This window comes from Ixodes scapularis, unplaced genomic scaffold, assembly GCF_016920785.2.
Source record: "Ixodes scapularis isolate PalLabHiFi unplaced genomic scaffold, ASM1692078v2 ptg000597l_1___fragment_1__unscaffolded, whole genome shotgun sequence".
NCBI lineage: Eukaryota > Metazoa > Arthropoda > Arachnida > Ixodida > Ixodidae > Ixodes > Ixodes scapularis.
This window is the reverse complement of record NW_024610006.1, coordinates 2,177,959-2,203,220: the sequence shown is the minus strand read 5'-3', so window position 1 is coordinate 2,203,220 and position 25,262 is coordinate 2,177,959. Positions and strand designations below refer to the sequence as shown.

The 25,262-nt window shown below is 49.7% G+C and overlaps 1 long non-coding RNA gene across 1 annotated transcript; it reads left to right on the top strand.

Moving 5' to 3' along the window:
* Nucleotides 1–23,225: 23,225 nt before the first annotated feature.
* LOC120848104 lies at nt 23,226–24,231 on the top strand. Its single transcript, XR_006077089.1, has 3 exons — nt 23,226–23,651; nt 23,974–24,062; nt 24,144–24,231. It is a non-coding gene; the product is annotated as an uncharacterized LOC120848104 (long non-coding RNA).
* Nucleotides 24,232–25,262: the final 1,031 nt, after the last annotated feature.

Below are 25,262 nucleotides of genomic sequence, written 5' to 3'. Positions count from 1 at the left end.
CGGTGGGAAGCGAACGTATTGTCCACTCACTTGCAGTCTCTTCATCATCACTGGCGTCATCACTTGAGTGCACATCATACGCACTCACCTGTGCTGCTCCTTGTGACGCTGTGCTACTCGGCTGGACTTCCGAACGGGTTACCGCACCCGACGGAACATCGTCGCCGTCTTCTTCTTCCTCGCTGTCACTTGACTGATTTGGGTCATCAGGCAGGGAGAAAAAGACATCCAGTGCCTCGTCCACTGACAAGAACTTCGACATATGTGGAGAAACAAGCGCAGGTATAATGTTCTGCTAAAGGCCCATAGGGAAATATATTCCCACCACCTATGGTCGGGAAAAACCATTACAGCATCTAATGAACGCAATGAACATGCTTATAAGTGGTTAAAATCGATACACGAGATGCCGTAGAGACATTAATTAAATATATGCACCTTTAGAAGTTGTTTTTTGCCGTCCTCAGGCTAAAGTTTCTTCGGCAAATTGTACGAGCACAAAGAGCCGAAGCCATGCCACCTTGCCGGGAAAAAACCATTCTCGCCGCCTTGTGGATGCACCGAAAACCTTCAAAATAATTTTGTGTAGTTTGTTAGGCATGTGGCTAGATGGCGCCACAATACAGAAAAAATAAAAAATTTGCATCAATTGATTATGGCGCCTTTTTCGAAGTGGGAAGCATATTCCCTTTGGGCTTTTAAGGGCTAAGCAAGTTGGTTAGTCTTGAATGAATTATTTTCTCAAGACCCTTAGACAGTATCGGTAAAATTGATATCGACCTATAGTTAGTGAGGTTGTTTTTGTCACCACCTTTGTGCAGCTCCGTTACTTCTGCCTTTTGCACTTTTGGAAAAACACTGGTTGTTAAAACGAGGTTAAAAATGTACGTGAGTGGAGGAGCAAATATATCAATGGCATATTTGATGGGTTTAATTTGCAATCCACTTATGTTCTGGGATCAGCAGTTTTTAAGATTTAGGAACATGCTAATCACTTCACTTATTGTAGTAGGAAAAAACGTAGATTCATTAGGAACATATCGCGATGTTACCGACGGATCTATGCTATAATTTGCTGGTTGTACCAAATTTACGAAGTAATCATTAAAAGTGGTAGCAACCTGTAAGTCGGGCAGTTTGCTTCCATCTAGTTCAACATTATAACGAGAACATTTTTCAACTGGTTTTATAAAATTTGAGTTTCCATAAAATATCTCCCTTTTGTCTTACGGTATTATTGAACAGATTGTTATACAGTCGAACCTCGATATAACGAACTTCAATGTAACGAAATCTTCGATTTAACGAAGTATTTTATTTTTCATAATTTCTTGCCCATAGACCCCATGTATTTTTAGTCTCTATATAACGAAGTCTAAGTCTATAACGAAGTGCCATTGCCATAGAAGGCAATAAATAAATCAACTCTAAAAAACAACTTCGCAAAAAAATTGTGGTTAAAAAAAAAAATTATGCGCAAACGCGAGCGCTTGATAGGTTACTTAACGGGGACAGGCCTTCCAACGTTCTTAGGCTGCCCGAGGATGCGGCGCCGGTAGCACCGGCGAGGCATGCGGCAAAGCGGATTCCGCGAGGTTGGCCAGAAAATGCCGAGCAAAAAGTTAACACGGCATACCAGCATCACCACTGACATTCACTGATAACCATAGTCCACTCCACTGCACCGCGGGTAGCGCGGGAGCCAACTTCAGCGGGGGAGCGACGTGATGGCGCGACCGCACGGGCAGTGCCATCTAGGAGAAGACCGAAAAGACCGATTATCGTCTTGCGAGCGTGGGGGCAAGCGGCGCAAGCATCACTGTGGGCGCAAGGGTGGCAAGGGGGCAAGTAAACTGTGCGGTGAAGAGTGCTGTGTAGGTTGGAAACATTGGCACCGCCTAAACTGCCTAAACTAAACAGCTTTATTTTTTAACCGGGCGGTTCACTTACGTGCTTGCTGCCATAAGGAAACGTAAAGTTCTTTCTTTGGATGAGAAAGCAAACGTTTTGGACGCCATCCTGAAGAAACTGCCGAGATCACGAGCACTCGGGAAGTGCTCGACGCAATGGACGTACTGAGGAGGTACACGGCGTCGCATGGGCAGCAGGATGCCGTGCAAGCGCTCTGGGCGCTCGAACGCCGTATGACGCCGCTGCTACTGTCGGACAAGGCGCAAGCAAAACTCGCGGACTACTTCGCCCCTAAATAAATGTCATTTTCGGTGAGTTTTCATACCCGTAAAATGTTTCGGAATTTTTTTTCGCATGCTAAAGCCAAATTTCGATTTAGCGAAATTTCAATGTAACGAAGTAAATTGCGAATTTTACCGACTATGTTACATCGAGGTTCAACTGTAGTAATTCAATTTAGCATGTTTCAGTACGGAATTCAGTTTGTTACGGAAAGATTTATAATCACATAATTGACTTGGATCCCTGTTTTTAATAAATTTTTTAAAAAGATTTTTTTTACGGTATGTTTATTTTACGAACTGGTTCAGGTGTGACCCATGGCGTTCTCGACTTTTTGCCTTTCGCTATTTGTTATATGAAAAACAACTTTCATGAATCCTAGTTAAAGAAGAGAAGAAAATGTTATGAGCTTCATCTGCTGTTTCTTTATGTATACTAAGCTCCAGTCAGTATTACCTATGGCATTAAAAAACATGTCCAATCTTTGGGCATTCATTTGTTGAGCAAATATTGGTTCCTGTAGTGGTATTGATGTTTTACTGCGAAATTTTCTAATAAATGAAAAAAAAAATGGTGAAAGGGTCGCTGACATCACTGAGTATTACGCCAGAATACCCATGTTCATTATCATTATTTGTTATGAAGAGGTCAAATGTTAGACATTCGATTAAATTGTTAAAACCATTTGATTCGAGAATAGAGGTAAATAGAGTTTGCGAAGCAGATACAGTGGACAGGTCTATAATGAAGTCTCCACTCATTAACAATGTATATATTTGTTGACGCATACAAAATCAAGAAATTGCTCCAGAAACACATTTTCTTTGGCGCTGCACAGTAACCGCCCCTCTTGGCGTACAAGTGGTACAAGTACAGTGTAGCAGAGGCAACACATTGCACTCAGGAGTCAATTGAGATTTGTGTCATTGTACATTATTTATTATATCTGTGTTGTGTGGTTAAGCAGCTGCTCTCGCAAGTGTGTCGACTTGAATGTACTTTCTTCTACACTTCTTTTCATCCTGAGATGGACTAACTGCAAAGCCTACAATCGTGAACGAGTAGCTGTGGTACTCCCGGTGAACGTGCGCTCGTGCAGCCGAGGTAGTATGATTCAATGCAAGGAGCTCGCGCTTGTAACCTCACAGGCTAGTTGATGTTAGGATGAGACGAAGTATTGGTTAGTTATTCTTTATTTCAATATCTCAAGTTTCTACGTTACATAAACATATCTTGAAATTGCAAAGATATCTGTCGTTATTGCACTTATGGGCTATCGGTCATTGTAGGGAATGACTATGTTGTTTTAAGAGAGGACGAGCTGCGCTAAAGGGAAAGTCCAGTTTAACTAGGGAAGGTGTCGTTAGGCACGCTTGAACTGCACTTATTGACAGGTTTTTTTGCAGTGAACAGTGTTCCACGTGAAACAAATTTTTATTTACACAAAATATGGAGGTGTATCAAGTTTGTACAGTACTGTGTTTGGTACTTGTATGCAAGTGCATGGTTGTTCATTATGTTTCTCATTTGGTTAAACTTCCTAGTATAAAATAAACCTCGAAATTAAAAAAAAATTGTCATTGCATCGCTAAAGAAATTGCAATGCTATGTACGTGTACCCCATATCTTTCACTGAGGCACCACAGAAAGTTCTGATGATTTATGGAAAAAAATAGGTAGGTGAGGAAACTGAATAATCAACACGTCTGGTGCACTTCAGGTGGTGTCTTCATAGGTAGAGAATTTGACACAGCTTACACAAATCTGCAGTTGCCAAATTTTTGGGTTTTTTATCACACCTGAATAGTTCTCACCCAAGATACTACGTAATGGAATGAGCTAGTGTGGGCCAGTTGGGCCTCCACTTAAATGGTAAAATCTGTTTTCTAGTGCTAATCCGTATGAGTAAAGTGAAACAAAGCATGAATGTTGTGTTTGGACCAAAAAATCGTACAGGATACTGTACACTTCTGCAGTGTGATGAGAGTACTAGAAAGTGTACAATACAAGGAGTACATAATAGTGTCATAAAAATTGGAAACATGTCAATCATTCATTCAAACCAAACGGACACAAACAAAGCGAGGGTTGAAGGTGGTTCTAAGGGAACATTCACGGACAGCCACGTCCCACAGAATGTACTATATTACAATTTGGAACATGTTAAAATCGAATTCTATTTAAAAAATTTAGATCTTGGAATCCTTTCCCCCATCTTGAATTTTTACTCATGTTGGTGCAACATTGTATGTTTTCCGTAGTATGGCTGCCTTTTCCAAAACACGTCCCCGTGCACGCCAATGCTCTTGATGAAGAGGGCAGTGTCGTTTCAGCCCAGAAACATTGGATAGGCTGCAGTTGCCCGATTGTCTTTTGCACTGACCGGAGTGCCCCTTTGTGGGTGAGCCGCACAGACCCAGACCGCCAACAGATGGTGTCCCTTCCTGAAGCATGGAGCTGCACTCTCTAAGCAGTTCTAGCACTCAGGTTATCTTGGCTGGTGCAGTAGAAGGAAAAGCTTTTTCCCCTTTCAAATTCAGCTGGGACTTTTGCTTTCAGCACTCTTATTCCCAACTTTTCCCGATGTTTCAAGTCTGGGAGTGTGGTGTCTGTGGCTCTGCAATCTTTACTCACATTAGCCGCAAGATGTCCACACCTTTCCGATGGGGTGGCTACTGCAAGATCCGAGACAGTTAAGCTGTCAAGGCTCATTAATGGGCCATTCTTATAAGAGGCAGGCAGCCTGTCGAAGCACCAACCTTGGATATTCAAAATTATGGCACCAAAGTGTTTGCAGGGCAGTCTCGTCTTCTGAAAATCAGGGCAACTGCAGCTTGTTGTGGTGAACTGTGCAAGGTAAGAAGCATTTGCCGATGCAGCACTTTGAACATGAAATATGCCACTAGGCTCATCTGTGATTATGTGGTCCGCATCAATGTCCCCGGCAGCATGTAGACTTGCCATTATGTGCTTGACCACGGCACGTGGCCTGTTGTGCAGGAATGTTGGTACAGACTAGTGATAAACTCTGTGGCCTGAGGAGAAGTGCAAGTTGTCTTTTGAGAAATGTTTCTCCCTGTCACTCAGAAATGTCTTCATCATCTGCAGCAGACTTATCAGGCTCTTTCGTCCACTGTGGCATTTTAAGTAGTGCTCTTTGAGCATCTTGTTTTGGGCTTCTGTATTAGTTCTAACAGTTAGCTCACTCTTGAAGCAGGAAGCCCACATTTCTTTTACATTTAACCACTGTCCCTCCACATAGATCTGGAGCTTTCGATTCGATTTCCAGATGGTGGAAGTTAGAGGCACTCGACTTCCACCATCTGGTGGAAGTCGAGTGCCTCTAACGGCAAAATATCCCCCTTAAAAAAAAATAACAAGTTTTCAAATGCCCAGCCGCGTAGGTGGCTGGCGCATCTGTGTTGATCTTCTGAGAAGAGGTGGAATGCCCCCCGTGTCTTGGTCCCGTGTGCAACTAAGCGGCGTGGCAGGCGAGTTTGGAGGGCCTGCCTCCGGCGTTGCAGGATCGTTCTGACTCTCTTGAAACGTGATTGGAAAGTCGTCACTGGAAATCGGAGACGGTGAACCATTTCGCTGACTGATGCCGGAGGAAAGGGAAAACTTCCTCGATGTTTTTATGTGCCTGTGGCTCTCGTCTCGATTCATAGATATTGCCTCTTGCTCCTTGGGTATATTGTCTCGGGTGTGTGTGTGATCCTGACATTCTGCATGCCGCCCATTTTTTTATGAATACGGCTGTACCTTCCCCTCTTCTGCTTTGTCGTGTGAAACAAAACTTACTAAAACCATCCAGATGATAACATTTAGTTGCTCACTCATGAGCGTTGGTCTCCGATAGTACAAACACAATAACGTTGGCGATGACACCTCTTATCAAAAAAACAGAACTGGTCCCAATATTTTCTAATGATCCGAATATTTACGTGTACCACAGTATATATGATGCCACCGTCCAGTGCCAAGTTACTCATAAGGCTCAAAAAATCCGATAGTCAGCCTAAAAAAAAAACCTGAGACGAAGTCATCAAGTTACACTTTTTCTTCCAGGTCAGCGTGTCAGTAAATTCAGATGGGACGGCCTTTCTTGTCCATCTTTGCAAAGACATTGACGTCCCTTACCTACACAAACTTCAAGTGCATTTCTCTGGCGTGGGAATGGGCCATCCAGAAGAGCTCTCGGTAGAGCCTAGTGAGGTTGCCATTGAAATACAGACGCTGCAGCGATGACCCCTTGCTTAGTGCGTGCAACCTACCGCAAGCCGTCATCCACTTTTTCTTGCCGCCAACCGGTTGGAACCTCACCAAAACTGGTGGGGTCCGCTTTTTCCACTCGGGAGGCGGTGTATGGCAAGCACCTGAACGGCCGGAAATTTGAGACGCCCGCTCTTCGCGCAATGTCTGCAATGATTTCCCCAAGGTGTTCTTGAGGTCACTGAGGCAGGCATTGAATCTCCAGATTAGGGAGGCGGCCATACTGCTCGTTGGTGTTAAGCTCTTCTTTGAGAGCCTAGATCTCTTTGGCCTGCTCATGCATATGGCCTCTCAGCTCCATCACCTCAGCCCTGACCTCGTTAATGACCTGGTCATTAGCCGTGACCGCTGCCAAAAGTGTGTTGTACTGGGCAGAAAACAATTCCATTGAGGCCTGGACTCCACTGATTGTCTTTCATCTGCTTGACGACGCGCCTTAATGCCAAAAGGATGTCCACTTTCAAGGAAGCTGCTGGAGCGAGTCTATATGCTAGCCCTCATCATCAGGAGCTCTTTCAAAATGGAAGAGAGCTGTGACGGCCATGCGTCACATTCGGTGTTCCTGGTGTCGTTTTCCCTGCAGAATGATATTAATGGCTCTTTGCCTCACCCATCCTCAGCCTTCTGTGATCCTCGAGCACATCTTCCCGATGTGGCAGGAGGCTAAGCAGAAGGCGCACCTTATCATCCTGCCGTTCCTCAAAAGGGCCTTGGAGCACACAGAACATTCCGAAGTTTGTCACGCTGCATCACGATACAAAAATGAATGTATAAAAAAAACAATAGCCAAAGACAATGAGGTGGGCCAGCTGGTTGTGCCCCTGTGAGAAACACAAATAAAAACAAAGCCAACAAAAAAACAAAAAAAAGAAACAACTGTAGTTGGTCAGCTAGCTTTACCCCTGACAGGAACAGTCAATGGTTGTGGGCGCCGGTGCAACAAAATAGTCCACTGGCTCCTGCGCTCTTGCATACTCATTGCGCGGCCGAGGTCGGAGGCAATCGGATGCGAACGGCCCCGGCCTCGACTGGGCAGTGCCGCCTGCTCCCCCCGCTGGTTCCACTTTCGGTGAATGAGCCACCTCACCGCTAGCTGGACACCGTGCCGAGCAGAAAGACCGTTGCGGAGATAGCATCCACGCACAGTCAGTATGTCAATAAATCAATCAATCGCTGACAAGCAATCAATGACAATCAATCAATCAATTAGTGTTTGAGTGTCCAGGAACAACCCCTTGAGTCTTAGCTCTGGCACACTTGTGAGACAAAAAAAAAAGGAAATTAAAATGGAAACACCAGGGCAATGGTGGAATGGAGTTCACCAGTCTTAAATGTACTGAGTCCTGACATGTACAGTCTTACATTCAACTGAAAAAAATAAGATGTTTACGAATCTCTAACGCAAAATTGGAGTGCAGCTCTTGAGGAGGAGGGGGAAGGGTACGGAGGGGAGGGTATGCCCCTCTTCCTCTATCCCCTCCTCTCCCGTCCTCCTCCAAGTCAGTTTCCTTGCTAACTTTAGCAAGGAAAAATAACTTGCACCTATGAAGAAATTCAATTGCTCCGCTAAATGTAGCGGGGAATTGAATCGGTGTTAAGGTCACGTGACATCAGTTTTCCCGCTAAATTTAGCGCGGTTATGCTGATATCGCAAAACATGGAAACGGGCACCTTAGAGCTGTGTTCTTATATTAAATATATTAGTATTGCTATATTAATACCAGTGTGACATCAGGAAAGTCGCAAATTAGAAGACAGTTGGAGAAGTCAGAACAAGCAGATGAACAACGTAGAAGCTACAACAAAGCTTGCATATTCTAAACAAATGCAAGTACATGATATTGTAGTGACACACAAGTACTTATCAACCCTTTTCAAGCATTAACTGCCTGCAAACAGAATGACCAAAAGTTCTGCAGCACAAACAAAAAATAGAGTGCATCAGAGTACATGTTGTAGAACTCGGTCAATCTAAGAATAGGGCTTAATCGATTACAATGACGAGAGGTATAAAAGAATGATTGATGTCGTGTAAGCGCACGTGACACTCTAAGGCTCACTTCTAACAAAAGGCGGGGAGAGTTAATAAAATCGTGAAGAGCTCTGAATAAGAGCAACATGTTTACCTTAGCCCGGCACTGATGCAGGCTCAGCAAGTTCACAAGTTCAAAATCAGTTTCATAATTGAAGTTATGTGGACCACTCTTAACGTAGTGATGTTCTAAGATGGAAATGAACTTTTGAACTTTGTCGAGTGCCAAGGAGTTTTAGAAATGCTGTTCAATGCAACTGAGGCATACCCAAGTTGTGATCTCGCGAACGAATGGTGCAGTGTCGGAAACGTAAACGGAATTTTAAATTCTTTTGTTATGATATATGTGGTGCTAATGTGCTGAGAGACGAGTTCATAACTGTTTTTATGGGATCACCGAATCGTAAGCTTGAATCAAACGTAACTCACTGGTCCCTCATCTCAAATACAAGCGTTAAGAACTCACTGCGGATGCTGTACGCGAAAATGGTATTCAATGTTTTCCGTGAAAATGTCTTAACCATGGTTTTCGATTGGTTAAGACAAATATCATTAACCGAGCACCAGTTCTAAAAGGAACATGCATCCTCTTGAAGCTCAATGCAATCATCACTGCGAATTATTTGTTTGTAGAGTTTTATGTCATCTGAATACTGCAGAAATAAAGGCTTAGAAAACAGGGGGGAAGCGCTGTTTACGAAAGCAGAGAACCCGAGGGGACCTAAAACAGATCCCTGAGAAATTTCAGAGGAAGCCCTGTAGAATGAAGAGGCTATGTTGTTAACCCGGATGTACGCGATTCTTTTTGTCAGGTGGTCTTTAATCCAGTCCAGAAGTGAGCCACACACTCCATAGGCGGAACGCTTCGCTAAGAGAATAGTGTGGTTAACAATGTCGAAGGCCTTGCTCAAGTCAAAGCGGATAACGTCCAGCTGACCTTTATTACAAACGACCTGAGAAGGGGTGGACATTAATGTTGCGAGGTTTGTAGCAGTTGACCGGCCGGACATTAAACCGTGTGTGTTAGGGATGGCTATGTTGCGAAACTTAAGAGACGAGAATTGATGTACGACCATTTCAAAGTGCTTGGAAAATGAAGGAACAAGAGAGAGATAGGTCTATAGTTAAGGACATCAGCCCTATTTTCTGTCTTTAATATTGGAACCACAACAGCTATTCTTCATTTTTCTGGAAATATCCCCGACCTCAGGAAGTTATTAAGTACAGTGCACAAAATGGATAAGATTTAGTATTTCTGAGGGTATTCTGGCGCTCCAGCAGATAATGTGGCTCTCATTTTCTTAATACATAACGCAACACATTCTTTATCGACATGAATGCTACTGAGTAGGTTGCCGAACCCAGTCAAATGAAACAACGTAGGAGACGTCGAGTCGGAGCTGTTTTTATAGACTAAACCAAGATGAGCTGTAAACAACTACGTACACTCACCGCATCGCCTCCATGAAATTCGGAAGCTATCTCCGATCTTACTGGCGTACCTCCAGAATCTCTTTGGATATTTCACAAGATCCTATTCTACAGACTCGCGGTGAAGTTTTTGATCACAGTTAATTAAACGGTTGAATTGTTTTCTACCGCTCTTAATTCTGCTTCCCACTTTGAGAGGCAGTTTTTTTTGTTTTTTTTCTATGCAAGAAGTCTTTTTTGACCAAGAGAGATTTTAGTTCTAAGGATAACCAGTTAGGAATACTCGTCTCGTGGAAATGGAGCGTGCTGGTTAAGTTACGGTGTTTGTGGAGAATAACATAGAGGACGAAAACAGGACGACACGTTTCTCCAGTTAGGAAAGTGAGAATTTTTTGACGTTCTTAAAGGGACACTGACAGGGTATTTATGCTCGCCGAGGTTTTTAGTTGTACGTGACATATGAGAGCTCAACTACCCAGAACAGAATTTGCGGCTCGAAATTCGGTTTCTTTCCGCCCGAAAACCGCCGATCAAGAACTGGCCGGTTCGAGTCTCGCTCACTCTCTTTTTCGCGGTCACGGGCCGTTTTCTAAGGTATCGATGCGACCACCAAATTTAATCAAAGTCGTGCGTCGCTGAAGGCACACACTCATTATTAAAAATAGAAAAAAATATGAAACCCATTTTTGTGGCTTCTAAAAAGCTGTAAATACGTTGATTAAAAAAAAGCCGTTTACAACTCCCTGTAACGCCGAATTAGAGCGCAGCTCTTGAGGAGGAGGAGGGAAGGGTACTGGGGGGTGGGTCAAGTGACCTCGGGGGCGGGGGGTCACGTGACCTTGGGGGTCACGTGACCTTGGGGCGTCACGTGACGTCGCGGGGGTCACGTGACCTGGGGCCACGTGACTATACCGATGACGTCATCAGTAGCGTCAATGATGACGCCATCAGTGATGGTGATGACGATGCGGATGCCGGTGACGTCACTAATGACGTCATCAGTGATGATGATGATGACGACGCGGATGCCGGTGACATCAACAGTGACGTCACTGATGACGTCATCAGTGGCTATGACGTCAACGGGGGGTCACGTGACCTCGGGGGTATCCCCAGGTCACGTGACCCCAGGGGGGGTCACTTGACCTGGGTAACCATCGTGACCCTCGTGAGGATAACCCTAGTAACCCTTGTGAGGGCAACTCTCGTGACCCTCGTGAGGGTAACTCTCGTGACCCTCGTGAGGGTAACTCTCGCGACCCTCGTAAGGGTAACTCTCATAACCCTCGTGACCCTCGTGAGGGTAACCCTCGTGAAGGTTACCCTCATGAGGGTTACTAACCCTCGTAACCCTCGTGAGGGTTACGAGGGTAAGTAACCCTCGTGAGGGTAACTCTCATAACCCTCGTGACCCTCGTGAGGGTAGCCCTCGTGAAGGTTAGCCTCACGAGGGTTACTAACCCTCGTGAGGGTTAGTAACCCTCACGAGGGTCACGAGGGTTACTAACCCTCGTAACCCTCGTAACCCTCACGAGGGTTACGAGGGTTAACCCTCGTGAGGGTAACCCTCGTGAAGGTAACCCTTTTGAGGGTAACTAACCCTCGTAACCCTCGTGAGGGTTACGAGGGTAAGTAACCCTCGTGGCCCTCGTGATCCTCGTGAGGGTAACCCTCATGAGATTAACCCTCGTAACCCTCGTAACCCTCACGAGGATTACGAGGGTTGCGGTTAAGCCGACGCCGACGCCGACGCCGACGCCGACGCCGACGGCGACGCCGCTCAAGCCGGGAACGGGCCCCTAAGAGCTGCGCTCTAAAAAAAGTTCCACAGACAACCGGAAGCATTCTGTGTGTTCGTCGTTTCGCGTATCGTGGGACTCGCGGGGACGGCGATGGCAGCGGACGACGGGCGTGGGACCTCTATTTCAGAACTGTCGTTCGCGGTACCGGCGAATTCTGTCTACCGTTAAAAGAGAAATTTGGGACTGATCAAAAGAATTGGTATTCATCCCGTACGACACGCCCGGCCACCAAGCCGATTTGCACGAAAACGTCGCCGAGCCGTCGCTCCCTTCTCGTGGCTGAAGACATCGCTCGCGCAAACGTCAAGCACGACGTGTCTACTTCGAGTTGAGTATGCACGCGTACGATTTCTTTACTACGTGAGAATGTCACCAATGCGCGGTGCATCCCGACTTCGACCCAGGAGTGCTTTTGCTAGAGAAAAATCGACAGCAAACTTTCCAACTTACAGTTTAACGGCTGAATTGTTACTAAGGAAAGAGATCCACCAGAAAAGTGATGCCCCAGTAGCTCAGTGGGAAAGACGTCCGGTTCACACGCGGTAGGACCGGGTTCGATCCCCCGTGAAACTTTATTTTTTTTTCTTCAAACAATTTCTGATGTTTACATATATATATATATTTTTTTACAATCATCACTGAAGAAACAAACTAATGTTGTGGACGATACTTCGCTGATTTAAATGGTATGGGATTTCCGTTTTGACACCTGCGAGCTCAATGTAATCACTTTCCACAAAATGCAAGGAGCATATAAATCAGGTAACGTCCGCTTTCCGAGGTGCCCGTATATGTTCTACAGGAATTGCAGCCAGCCGTTGGTCCCGATCCCATTGATCTTTCGGAAACTCTGTCGCACAATGCCACTTTTTTTCGGATTCAGGAAATGTGAGCCAGCTCGTCACGCAACATCTTGGGTGTATTCTTTTCGGAGCCGATCATGGAAATTCACCACGGGCACTCACTACTCATCTCCAACTCCTCAATGTACAAAACAACTCATCTTGGAGTACAGAACAACGAGCGGAACAAACATAACTGCAAAACAATCGCACGGCGAGCAGTTCCCGCACGCCCCATCGCACGCTGCATGTCCTGTCGTCTGGTACCGGAGAGGAGAAAAAAAAAAAACGCACGGTCGGGTGTAGCCACGTGACTTCCGCCACTCACTCTCTTCTCTCCACTTCTCCGACCTCCGTCGGGTTTCGGTTTCGGTTTCGAGGAGTTGCGTCTTTTGGCTTTATTAAAAAAATACGCTACTCTGTTGCAAAATATTAATTGGGTAGTCCTCCGACACCATAATGAAGCGCCTGGCAAAAAATAAAAATTTTTTTTGGGGGGGTGTCAGTGTCCCTTTAATGCAATGCATATTGCCGCGCGCAGGGTCACGGACTTGTAGAAAGTTCTCGTTCATTCTTGCTTTGGACATAACTATCGTTCATCCTTGTTTTTGTTGTTCTAGAAAGTGCTTGTTCATTCTCGCCCCGAGCGCGCTACGCTCGAACCTTCTCCGCCGAATCTTCGAGATAGTGACTCACTCTAGATAAGAGGCCGCCCGCGACCTTGTCGAGTCAGTTTCGCCCCAGCGCTCGACTCCGCTGTCTCGCCGACCTCGACGCTCGCGACGCTTTGTTATTATTTTCTATTCTCCTTTTTGTTTTCGGCACAAGTTCGCCATATTAAACGTTTATTTCTTCCTGTTTATTTATTGTCATTCTGGTCACCACCCGTGACATTTTGGTGGAGGTGCGGGGTACCGCATGCCTGTACAGCGTTCCCCTCCAAGATCCCGCAGTGCAAGTCCGGTACCAAGCCCAGTGAGAAGACCACTCCCCGCGGAACCCGAAACTCGGACCAGCCGGCGCATCAAGGGAGAGGATCCTGAATACGGTTTGTTACTGGACAAGCCCAAGCCGAAGAAGACGACGATGGCCGACCAGGCGCAGGCCCCGGCTGCTCCTGCCGTCGTATACCTGCCCGTCGCACCCAAAACTCCGACGCCGTTCCACGGAGACGCACACGAGGACATCGAGGACTGGCTGCAACACTATGAACGGGTGGCCCGCCATAACGGGTGGTCAGCCGAGCACTGCTTGCAGAATCTTTACTTTTCGATGGAAGGAACTGCGAGGCACTGGTTGGAAAACCACGAGGCTTCTTTGACGTCATGGGAGGTGTGCAAGCAAGAATTAAAGAAGACGTTTGCCTGCCAACACCGACGTGAGAGGGCCGAAGATCTCCTGCGAACAAGGACCCAAGACCTACATGAGAGCGTCACCAGCTTCGTTGAGGATGTTCTCCGCCTGAGCGCCCGCGCCGATCCTCAGGCTACCGAGGAGAAGAAGCTGCACCACTTGATGAGGGGTGTGAAAAGTGAGATATTCGGCGGCCTCATTCGCAATCCCCCGACAACCGTCGACGGGTTCGTCACGGAGGCGACGAATATGGAACGGGCCCTACAAGCACGCGCCAGACACTACCAGCGACACCCCGGCGTAACCACTCTGGCGACATCCGGATCCGACCTTGGCACCACCCTCCCCGGCATCCATGAAATTATCCGTGAAGTCGTCCAGGAGGAACTCAAGAAGCTCCTGCCCGCTGCAGTACGCCCGGCCTCACTCTCCATCGCCGAGGTTGTGCGGGAAGAAGTCCAGAGAACCTTCCAGAAAGAGGCTCCCGTCGTCGTGGCAGCCCCGGAGGAGCCCACGTTGACTTACGCCGCAGTGGCTCGACGGCCACCGCCTCCTCCTCGTCGCGCCTATGTCGCGCCGCCCCGACGTCAGTCTCCTGCGCCGCAGCACGACCGACACCACGACGACCAGGTCCAGTACGCCTGCCCGGAGCCTCGCGCACCCCGCAAGACCGACGTGTGGCGTACGCCCGACCGACGCCCTCTGTGCTTCCATTGCGGGGAAGCGGACCACACCTACCGCCGATGCCCATACCGACGACTCGGGCTTCGCGGGTTCCACCCGAACGACCCGCGACCCCGTTATGGTGAACGCCCTCGGGAGATCGACGAGTACCTGCGACGACCTCAGTCCCCCGAGCCTACGTCCCGCCGAGAGTTCCGGTCGCCGTCGCCACTACGTCCAGCTTCGCCGATGCACCGACCCCGACGTGAAAGCCTGTCGCCCCTCGCTCCTCGCCGGGGAAACTAGGCGCGGCAACCCCTGGAGGTGGAGTTGCCGAAGACGACCGACGCCAAGATCCTCCACGAACGTCGGAGGGCCCCCACTCGAACGCTACCAGAGATCGAAACCACGCCCCTGCAACGGTGTCCAGTAACCTAAACGTCGTCATCGACGGCCACGACGCATCAGCGCTCGTGGACACTGGAGCAGACTACTCAGTCTTGAGTGGGAGGCTCTCCCGCCGCCTTCGGAAAGTCACGACGCCGTGGGATGGACCTCAGATACGAACCGCCGGAGGGCACCTCATCACACCGGTCGGGAGATGCACTGCTCGCGTCGAGATCCACGGTGAGACGTGCCCTGTCAAGTTCGTCGTTCTGCAAGACTGTTCGAGGGACGTTATCCTCGGAATGGACTTTCTCTGCGAGTATGGCGCCGTCATCGACCTCGGAGCAAACCGGCTGACGCTTCGAAAACCTGCTCCACCACATGAGGACCCCAAAATGACGTCATCCGCGGTACGAGTCCTCGCAAACCATGTGAACCTACCGCCGCAGTCAAGTGTTTTCGTACCTGTCGGGGTCGATGAGACTTTCTGTGGCGACGTTTTGCTCGAAGGAAGCCTCCAGTTGCTTCTAGGAAGAGGGATCGGCATCGCAAGAGGCGTCACGGAGCTCCAAGACGGACGCACTACTGTCGCACTCGTAACGAACTTCCGACAGGAGGCCCAGCACCTTACGAGAGGCACCGCCGTGGGCCACGCCGAGGAACTCCCGGACGCAGCCGCAATCGCCGGAATATCAGAAGACCTCTCTTCGTGGCCACCTAAGACAACGCCGCCTTCGCAGTTTGACATCGACCCTACCCTGCCTACCCCACAACGACGACAACTCAGTGACCTTCTCGCCGAGTTCACTGAGTGCTTCTCCACGTCGTCAAAGGTGCGCCAAACGACCGTTGCGAAACATCGAATTGTCACTGAAGACAACGCGCTTCCTGTGCATCGGTCGCCGTACCGTGTTTCCGTGAAAGAAAGAGAAGTCATCCAGAAGCAGGTCCAAGAAATGCTCGATGACGACATTGTCCAGCCCTCAAGCAGCCCGTGGGCTTCACCGGTAGTCCTGATGAAAAAGAAAGACGGGACTCTTCGGTTCTGCGTGGACTATCGCCGACTAAACGCCGTAACGAAAAAGGACGTCTACCCGCTGCCACGCATCGACGACACTCTGGACCGGCTGCGCCATGCCCGATACTTTTCGTCGATGGACCTGAAGACTGGGTACTGGCAGATCGAGGTCGACGAACGGGATCGTGAGAAGACTGCCTTCGTCACGCCGGACGGACTGTACGAATTTAAAGTGATGCCGTTCGGACTGTGCACAGCACCGGCGACGTTCCAGCGCGTAATGGACACCGTTCTTTCCGGCTTGAAATGGCAAAGCTGCCTCGTCTATCTCGACGACGTCGTGGTATTCGCAAGCGACTTCGACGAGCACCTGAGACGTTTGCGAGCCGTACTACAGGCTATCCAGAATGCTGGACTGACACTAAAGCCGTCAAAATGTCGGTTCGCTTACGGCGAGCTCAAGTTCCTGGGCCATGTCGTGAGTGCTCAGGGTGTAAGCCCTGATCCTTCCAAGACATCAGCTGTTGCAGAATTTCCCAAGTCATCAGACAAGAAAGCCGTAAGAAGATTTCTTGGACTGTGCGCTTACTACAGGCGTTTTGTTCGCGATTTCGCCAAGATTTCTGCACCGCTCACGCATTTGACCAAGGACGACGTGAACTTCCATTGGGGGGAGGAGCAAGAACAAGCGTTCAACGAACTGAGGGAAAGACTCCAGTCGCCCCCTATCCTCGGACACTTCGATCCATCAGCGGAAACGGAAGTTCACACGGACGCCAGCAACGCCGGACTCGGCGCGGTACTCGCCCAAAGACAAGACGGAGCAGAGAGGGTGATCGCTTACGCAAGCCGGGCACTGTCTAAGGCAGAGAAAAATTACTCGACGACCGACAAGGAATGTCTCGCTGTCATCTGGGCGTTAACCAAGTTCCGCCCGTACCTGTACGGGATCCCGTTTCGCGTTGTCACGGACCACCACGCTCTCTGTTGGCTCGCCAACCTCAAGGACCCGTCAGGACGCCTCGCTCGCTGGAGTCTGCGACTGCAAGAATTCGACGTGGCCATTGTGCATAAGTCTGGCCGCAAGCATAACGACGCCGACTGTTTGTCTAGGGCCCCAGTCGAATCTCCTCCCGAAAGCACTGACGACGACGACGACGCCTGTTTTCTCGGTGCAGTGACAGATGCCGACATGGGAGCACTTCAACGAGACGACCCGGAACTTCGCGCCGTGATCGAACACCTCGAAGGCCAGGGAAGTTCAGTTCCGAGAGTCTTGGCCCGAGACTTGTCAAGCTTCGTTCTGCGGCGAGGTGTGCTCTTCAAGAAGAACTTCGGAACGAGCAACCCTGCTTGGCTGCTGGTTGTTCCGGCCAGCCTGCGAGAAGAAATCTTTCAAGCATGCCACGACGACCCGACGGCTGGACACCTTGGCTATAGCCGGATGCTCGCCCGGATTCGTAACAAGTACTACTGGCCGAGACTCCCGAAAACAGTCCATCTGTACACAAGGTCGTGCCATGAGTGCCAACGACGTAAGAGGCCTCCGACGAAGCCAGCAGGACTCCTGCAGCCGATACCTGCCCCAACTAGGCCTTTCCAGCAAGTCGGAATGGATTTGCTTGGGCCGTTCCCAACATCGACGCAAGGAAATCGGTGGATTATCGTCGCGACCGATCATCTTACACGATACGCCGAGACGAAAGCCCTGCCATCGGGAACAGCCGTGGAAGTCGCCAAATTTTTCGTCGAGTCCATTCTCCTTCGACACGGCGCACCTGAAGTACTGATTACAGATCGCGGGTCATCCTTCATGGCCCAGCTGACGCAAGAAGTCCTTCGTCTCAGCCACACCAGCCATCGTCGCACCACGGCGTACCACCCGCAGACCAACGGGCTGACGGAGAGACTCAACAAAACCATCGCCGACATGATTTCCATGTACGTCGACGTAGAGCACAAGACATGGGACGAGGTGCTGCCGTACGTCACGTTTGCGTACAACACAGCGGTTCAAGAAACCACGGGAATGACACCGTTCCAACTGGTACACGGCCGAACGGTTACCACGACGCTCGACGCCATGCTGCCTCACGTGCCAACCGGTGATGTCAACGACGACGCTCAACTCATCTCCCAGCGCGCGGAGGAAGCTCGTCAACTGGCAAGAGTCAAGATTCAAGACCAACAGCGAGTCGACGCACGCCGGTATAACCTTCGTCGCCGGGACGTCCACTTTCAACCCGGAGACCGGGTATGGGTTTGGACACCAATACGTCGTCGCGGTCTCAGCGAAAAACTTCTGAAACGCTATTTCGGACCCTACAAGATCATCCGACGCCTCGGCGATCTGAACTACGAAGTTCTACCCGACGGAACGCGCCCATCTGCAAGACGTCAGCCGCGACCCGAGGTGGTGCACGTCGTTAGGCTGAAGCCGTATTACGAACGATAGAACTTTCCACTCTCGTCGACGGGTGAACTGTGAACTGTGAACTGCGACTCGCGATTCTGCTGCCTCTTTGTTTTGGATTTGTTTTTGTTTGTTGTTCTTCGTTTTGTGCTGCATCGGGACGATGCACTTTTTAAAGGGGGGGGATAATGCCGCGCGCAGGGTCACGGACTTGTAGAAAGTTCTCGTTCATTCTTGCTTTGGACATAACTATCGTTCATCCTTGTTTTTGTTGTTCTAGAAAGTGCTTGTTCATTCTCGCCCCGAGCGCGCTACGCTCGAACCTTTTCCGCCGAATCTTCGAGATAGTGACTCACTCTAGATAAGAGGCCGCCCGCGACCTTGTCGAGTCAGTTTCGCCCCAGCGCTCGACTCCGCTGTCTCGCCGACCTCGACGCTCGCGACGCTTTGTTAATATTTTCTATTCTCCTTTTTGTTTTCGGCACAAGTTCGCCACATTAAACGTTTATTTCTTCCTGTTTATTTATTGTCATTCTGGTCACCACCCGTGACAATATCTCTATAGCCCCCAGAACAATTCTTCGTGGGGCAAGTGACTTGCTCATTCACATTGATAGGCTTAAGAACAGATGCCCAGTTGACATCCGTAAAATAATAGTGCATTTAAATGTAGTCGCCTGCCGAGAAATTACTATACGAGGTGTGAGGAAGGCATCTTTAGGAAGGAGGAGTGCAAACTGGTGAAATACGGGAGAACACTACATCAAGTGCAGGGTGATATATATCTTCAGGGACCAATGGGGATTGACTCCGAACGATGGAAACGCGTTCCATACTAGAGAAACATGAATCTAAAGAATTCTCCTGGTTGTTAAAGGGGTACTCTGGCGATTTTTTTAGCTGCCTCAACTAACTATATTTCCTGACTCCCCGGCCTTTACCCTTTCCGGTATGCTATTTAGTATCACGAAATTCATAATAGTTATTGCCAATGCGGCAAATGAAAATGGTGCAAAAACCAACATTCAAACATACGCGCACTTTTCAGTGCCGTGACGTCAGTGGCGGGCAGGCTTGCCAGTCGAGCGAGCAGTCTAAAAAATAGAATATGCCAATCATTTGTTCCGTGCTGGAGCACGGGGATTGGAGCGAGCATCCAAAGCATTCATTTGACACCATGAAACTGCTTCGAATCAGTTGGGAACAAATTCTACAGTCCAAAGAGTGAACCCCTGCACTTTAACTGACGTCACTTTTTCGTTGTTGCCAGTAGAGACTTTCAGTTTGAGAAACACGGTGAGGACCAAAATTGTAAATTCTATAACTTCGTGAAAAAAAATTATTTTGACCTAATATTTGGGATACTATTTTGGCGATGTTGTTTGGCGAGTTTAGCAAAATTTCAAGCCAATCGGGGACCATAAAGAAATCGCCAGAGCACCCCTTTAAGAGCATAATTGTGCTGTCTGAGATCTAAAAACGATACGAAGTTCAGTAGACGGCTGCATTTCTGCTTGCAATAAAAGTTGTCAGTGTGAACATTTAAATTTGTCCAGTTAATACCTGGAGCGTTAAAGTCCCCCATTATCAAAAGGTTGCACCTATACAACTCTTTCACTATATTCTCAATGTTACAAGACACCTGATGAGGTGTAGTTTGAGGAGGGAGATAAAACAATCCGAATAAAACACCCGCTTTGTGCACTCGATTTCAACCGATAGACACTCAGGGGACCCCTCTAAATCCTCGCGTCTTTTTGAATTGTACCGCCTGTCAACTGCAATCATCACACCACCTCCTATGCTACCTCGCAAAAAAAAGTCACGATCGCGATGAAAAAAATTTCAAAATAGGGCGGAAAGTTATCTTCAGAGCTAATGGTGGGACGCAACCAGGTTTTCAAGCAAGCACATAAAAGAATAGTTAAATACAGTAACACGAGAAAAGAAACACTCGGCCTTCGTCCGAAGACCACAAAATGTTTTGATAAGACAGCCTAGTCTTACTCATCAGTGTTTTCTGCAGTGGTTTTTGGCCACTTACCGAGATACTTTGAGCAAATCATCTTGAAGAACAGCTCTGAAGGGCTTGAATAAACCCCAGTCAGCGCAACGGTTCGAGCCCTCGGGCATGTGGACATGGGCATTGAATGTGCCGTTCGCTCGTCATGTCCGTCACCCTTGGAGGCAGGCGGATCTTCGAGCATACATTGATTGAGTAAAATTATATGCACGGGCGCGTGCACGTTGACTGGAAATTGCTATGCACACGACGTTTTGAAACTCGTATAAAACGAATGGTTAGAACGAATTTCCGAAGCGGTAGCGTAGCTAAGTGGCAAGGTGTCTGCCTCATACGCAGCGGACCCCGGTTCGGTCTGCAGTGTGGACTTACTTTTTTTTTTCTCTTTTTTCTTGAACATTTTATTTTGTCGATATTTACTACATTTCTTTTTTATGATTAACACTTAAAAAAAAATGTTGCCAACAAAATTTTGCTGAACTAAAGGGTATAAGACTTCCTTTCCGGATGTGCAATGAAGGAAAGCAGGGCTTGGGTTGTCAGCTGGACGCCGCAACGCGGCGTGTACGGAGGGGGGGGTGCCAAGTGGGTTAATGCTTTTGCACTTAGCAGCCACACACTGTCGCTGTGAAGCGGCGTGAACGCAGGTTGGGGGGGGGGGGGGCGGGGAGCTTTACTTATATCGATTTCCACCATGCCCGTAACATTTGCGCCTAGAACCGAGAGGAGTCGGACACCCACCCAACGATTCCGATGCTAGAGATGCCGCGGATCTCCCAGCTCCAATAGTCTGTCCTCTTGGCAGCCCGAGGGGGTGAGGAATCTGAATCTGCGCATTCCTGGCTGTCAGCCATGGTGAACTAGAAGGCTGGAGGCCCCCGACACTCTGCCCGAGGGCAGACACGGGCCACGGCAGCCGGTTTCAAAGCTGCGCCGGCCTCCGCTCTCCTCAAGCCTGTGATTTCTGCAGGGCCCGCCTTTACGTCATCGCACAGTGAGCAGACGAGCTATAGCGAACCAGAATAAGGCGGGTAGTGGAAAAAGCGGCGGCCTCCATGTGAGGCACTTTGTGTAGAATCTATCAGGTGGCACTGGCGTTCCATCCCGGACCACTTCTGCCGGCGGCGAGCCCGTTCGAAGCGTAGCTGGTTTCAACCTTAGTGGTTCATTACCACGGCCTGTATGTGTTTCATGGATGTTGCAACGTCTATGAATTAATGTTTAAAGTTTATTCGCGCAATGTAGCGATTTTGTGTTTTCGGTACGCTGTAGTGTTTGCCCTGGCTGGCTGGCTGGCAAACGCTCCTCCATACGGACCCATCTACCTGCCTAGTCTTGCAAGGCACCCAGAGTATCTTGTCTTTTTGGAAATAAAGACCATAATTAGTATTCTGCTTTGATTTTCAGTTATATGCCCATAATAAATGCGTGTACCACTTTCCTTTGTTAAAGAACATGCCATTGTGAAAAATAATTGTTGAAAAGCTACACTTCCATTTGGAACGTGCTGAACGAAGGAAAAGTAGGTAAAATACTCGTAATCATTGCGGCACTCTTTGTGGCACTATTTCTGGAGTGTTGTAGCGTTCGACTTCCGCCGTCCGCCGCAGGTGATCAATCAGACGACTCTTTCCTTGGGGTCAAGCGGGGTTTATTACCATGACTCCTGGATCCCGACCTGGCCAAGACTCGGGACAGCAACTCCTGTCGGCCGCACTGGCCACCCCTTTTAAGCCCGTGCGTATGCAATGGGCACCGGGAGCCGCCCCCCCGCTAGTCGCCGGTTTGGCCGCCGTGTGGCGGGCCGAGCGCCCCACACCTCTCCCCCTTAGAGGTCGAGGTCTAAGATGGCCTCCTCGTGGGCCGGGTCGCGGAGCAGATCCGGGCGGAATCGGCGGAGCACCCGGATGGCCTCCGCGACTTTCAACGGGCGGGGAGCTGCCGGAGGTGCAGCAGGAGGTGGTGCGGCTCGGCGAGCCCAGTCCGCGGCGACGCGAGCTTGGTGCAAGGCGCCCGCCAGGTGGATGGGGTGGTGCAGTTCCGGCACTCCGCAGACGGGGCACAGCAGGCATCGAGGCTCAGGCTGTAGAAGCTCTGTCGAGCCTGCTTCCTCTCCTTCATGAGGGCCTGAAGACTGATGTTGGATGAAGCTCTCCTGTCGTCGCCGAATCCACCCTGGAGGTCGTGGAAGACGTGATCTTGCGCGAACCGTCGGAGCAGCGCCCCTGTGTAGATGCGCAGTAGGATGGATGAGATGGTGATGGGCCTGAAGTCTCCGCCAGTAGTGGCCGAGCGGGACTTGGGTATGAAAACTCTTGGCCACCTTGAGGTCCTCGGGAAGCATAGCGAAGGCCAACCAGTTGGTGAAAATGATGGCAAGAATGGCTGGTGGAATCTGGAAACCTCGTTCAGGGTAAGGCCGTCCGGGCCAGGGGCAGTCTTTGCGTCGGTGTTCTTGAGCACTCTTTGGAGCTCTCCTTCGGTGAACGGCTCCACCTCTACGTTGAGTACTTGTTCGGATGTTATGAACCCGTCAACCGGTCTTGATGGTGTAGACATGAGAAGGTCGTAGACCCGGTGGAGCTCCGAGAAGAGGACTGCTGGGTCAGCCCAGTCCAGCCCCAACTCGTCGACGAGCACCTTAGGCCCCAGACTGTACAGCCGTTGATGTTCTGCATAGCGTTCGTTACGGCGCTGGTTACGGTTCTTGGCTAGACGACGCTTCTTTTTCTTGCTGCCCTCGGTGCCTCCCCTCTCCCCAGGTCCTCTCCTATCTGGATGGGGTCCAGCAACCCTTGAGCGATGGTGACAGGGGTTCCTGGTGCGGGCTGCAGACGCACCCAGGCAGATCCGGCGTCGTGAACGCGGACCGGTTGAATAGGAACCGGCTGCTTGTGTGCCGCCGCCTTGAAGGTCTCCAGGATCTCCTTGTAATGGCGTGTATTTCGCTGCCCTGTGATTCCCTGTGAGGACTGGGTGGTGAATACCCTGGCAAAAGCAAGGTTCATATGAGGGTGGTCCTTGCAGGTGATCTCTGCCCTGGCCAGTGCCGTCAGTTCCGAGACGGTCCACCGCGCGTTGAACTCTGCTGGTGGAAGAGAGTTTGCGGTGCCAATGTACGTGTGACCTCTGCGATGATGGATTTAGCAAAGGGACCAGGAACGATGACAGTTGGCGGGGTGTCTGGCGAGGGGCCACAAAGGGATGAAGTTCGGAGTAAGGGTGAGACATCCTTTCCCCGTCGCGTGCCGAGCTCCCTGCGCATCGCCTCTGCGCACTGGGGCATCAGACGGTAGTCCCGGACGCTCTGCCATGTTCTTCTTAGCATCAATGCAGCGAGCTCTTCGTCACTACGCATGCACAGAGAAGCCTGGAGCTTGCACAGCACGAGTGCATGAGTGTCCCTCTCTGTCCAGGGCCTTGCCTCCGGTGTAGGGGGGATATCTCGGGGGGTGACCGGGGTTGGAGAATGATGTATGGACTTCTCGCTTCACCGCTGTGGTCTTGGCGTGGTGAGGGGTGATGAGGGTATGTCCATCTGCAGGCCGGAGGAATCTTGCACTGATGGCAGTGGTCCCCCTGGAGTGGCAGTGGGGGGCTCACCATGTGCAGGAACCCTGGAGTCCGGCCGAGGTAACCTGCTCCGCAGCTGTTCTTGCTGTAGCAAGTCCCTGTACAACTTCCGCCCCCTGATGCCCTTGATGGTTTGCCAAGGTACCCCTGCGTACCCCTTGGCGAGTTCTTTGTTGGTAAACTTCATCTTGGCGGGCATCGACAATTCTTGGACCGCCAAAGTCCTGACGTCCTCCGTGGTCCAGTCACCTGCTGGTGGGAGACGCAAAGCAGGGGTGCTGGTTGTGAAGGGCATCGACATGTCTGCCCTCTTGGAGTCCCGGGAGAACTCTGGGTGCTCCTTCTCCTCGGTGTGACTTGCAGGGGAAGGAGTGGAAGCCTGCGGAAGCTCGTTGCTGGCCACACTGTGTGAGTCGGCGTTCGTCACTACGGTTGAAGTGGGCGATACTAATGGTTTCTTCCGACACCTTGTGTAATGAGACGACATGGAGGTGCTCTTGGTGTACTTTTTGGCGAGGCAATAGAAGCACCTCCGTACGAAGTGACAACTATGAACATGTTCGTAGTGCCCCCCAGAGAGATGCGAGAAGTTAGTCGTTTGTCGCACAGGTGGCAGACAATCTCCTCTGAGGGATACAGCCTCTCAAAGGTTTGCTAACACGCTAGGTGATGGATGAGTCCCTGACATGCTGAAATAAATAGGAAAAAAAATATGAAGCACTATTCCCCCAGCCGCTTGCGACACAGGGTATTTGTATTTAAGTGTAGGCTGTGAGGCCGAGAGGGAGAGCCTGGTAATGTGGCCTGTGCTGTACAGGCCACAGTAACTTGTTCAAAAGGTACAAAGTTCCCTAGAGCACTAGATTATACTAGTCCTGCAGACTACGCCACTACATGTAGTGAAAACCAGCTAGTGGTGCCCTGCGTAGCCCCAAAGCGTAGATCCGATCCACAGGGCTGCATGCCGAAGCACAAAAAAAAAACCCCAAAAACCATGTTTATTGCGCCAAAGTGCCGAACTGCGCTTGATTACGAACAAAAAACCTACAAATGTTGCTAAAAGAAAGGAAAGGAAAGTGAAAAGACGTTTTTCTCTGCTGCTAGTCTAACAGAGGTGGTGAAATCCACGGGTGGAACGTGTTGCCCTCTGTTGATGGCCGGCGCAACTAAACAAAGTTGCATGCGCTCCGAGTTCGCGTGCAAAGTTCGAACTGGAAACCGGCAGAGCTGCCACGAGAAAAAAAAAGGATGGCAGTGGGA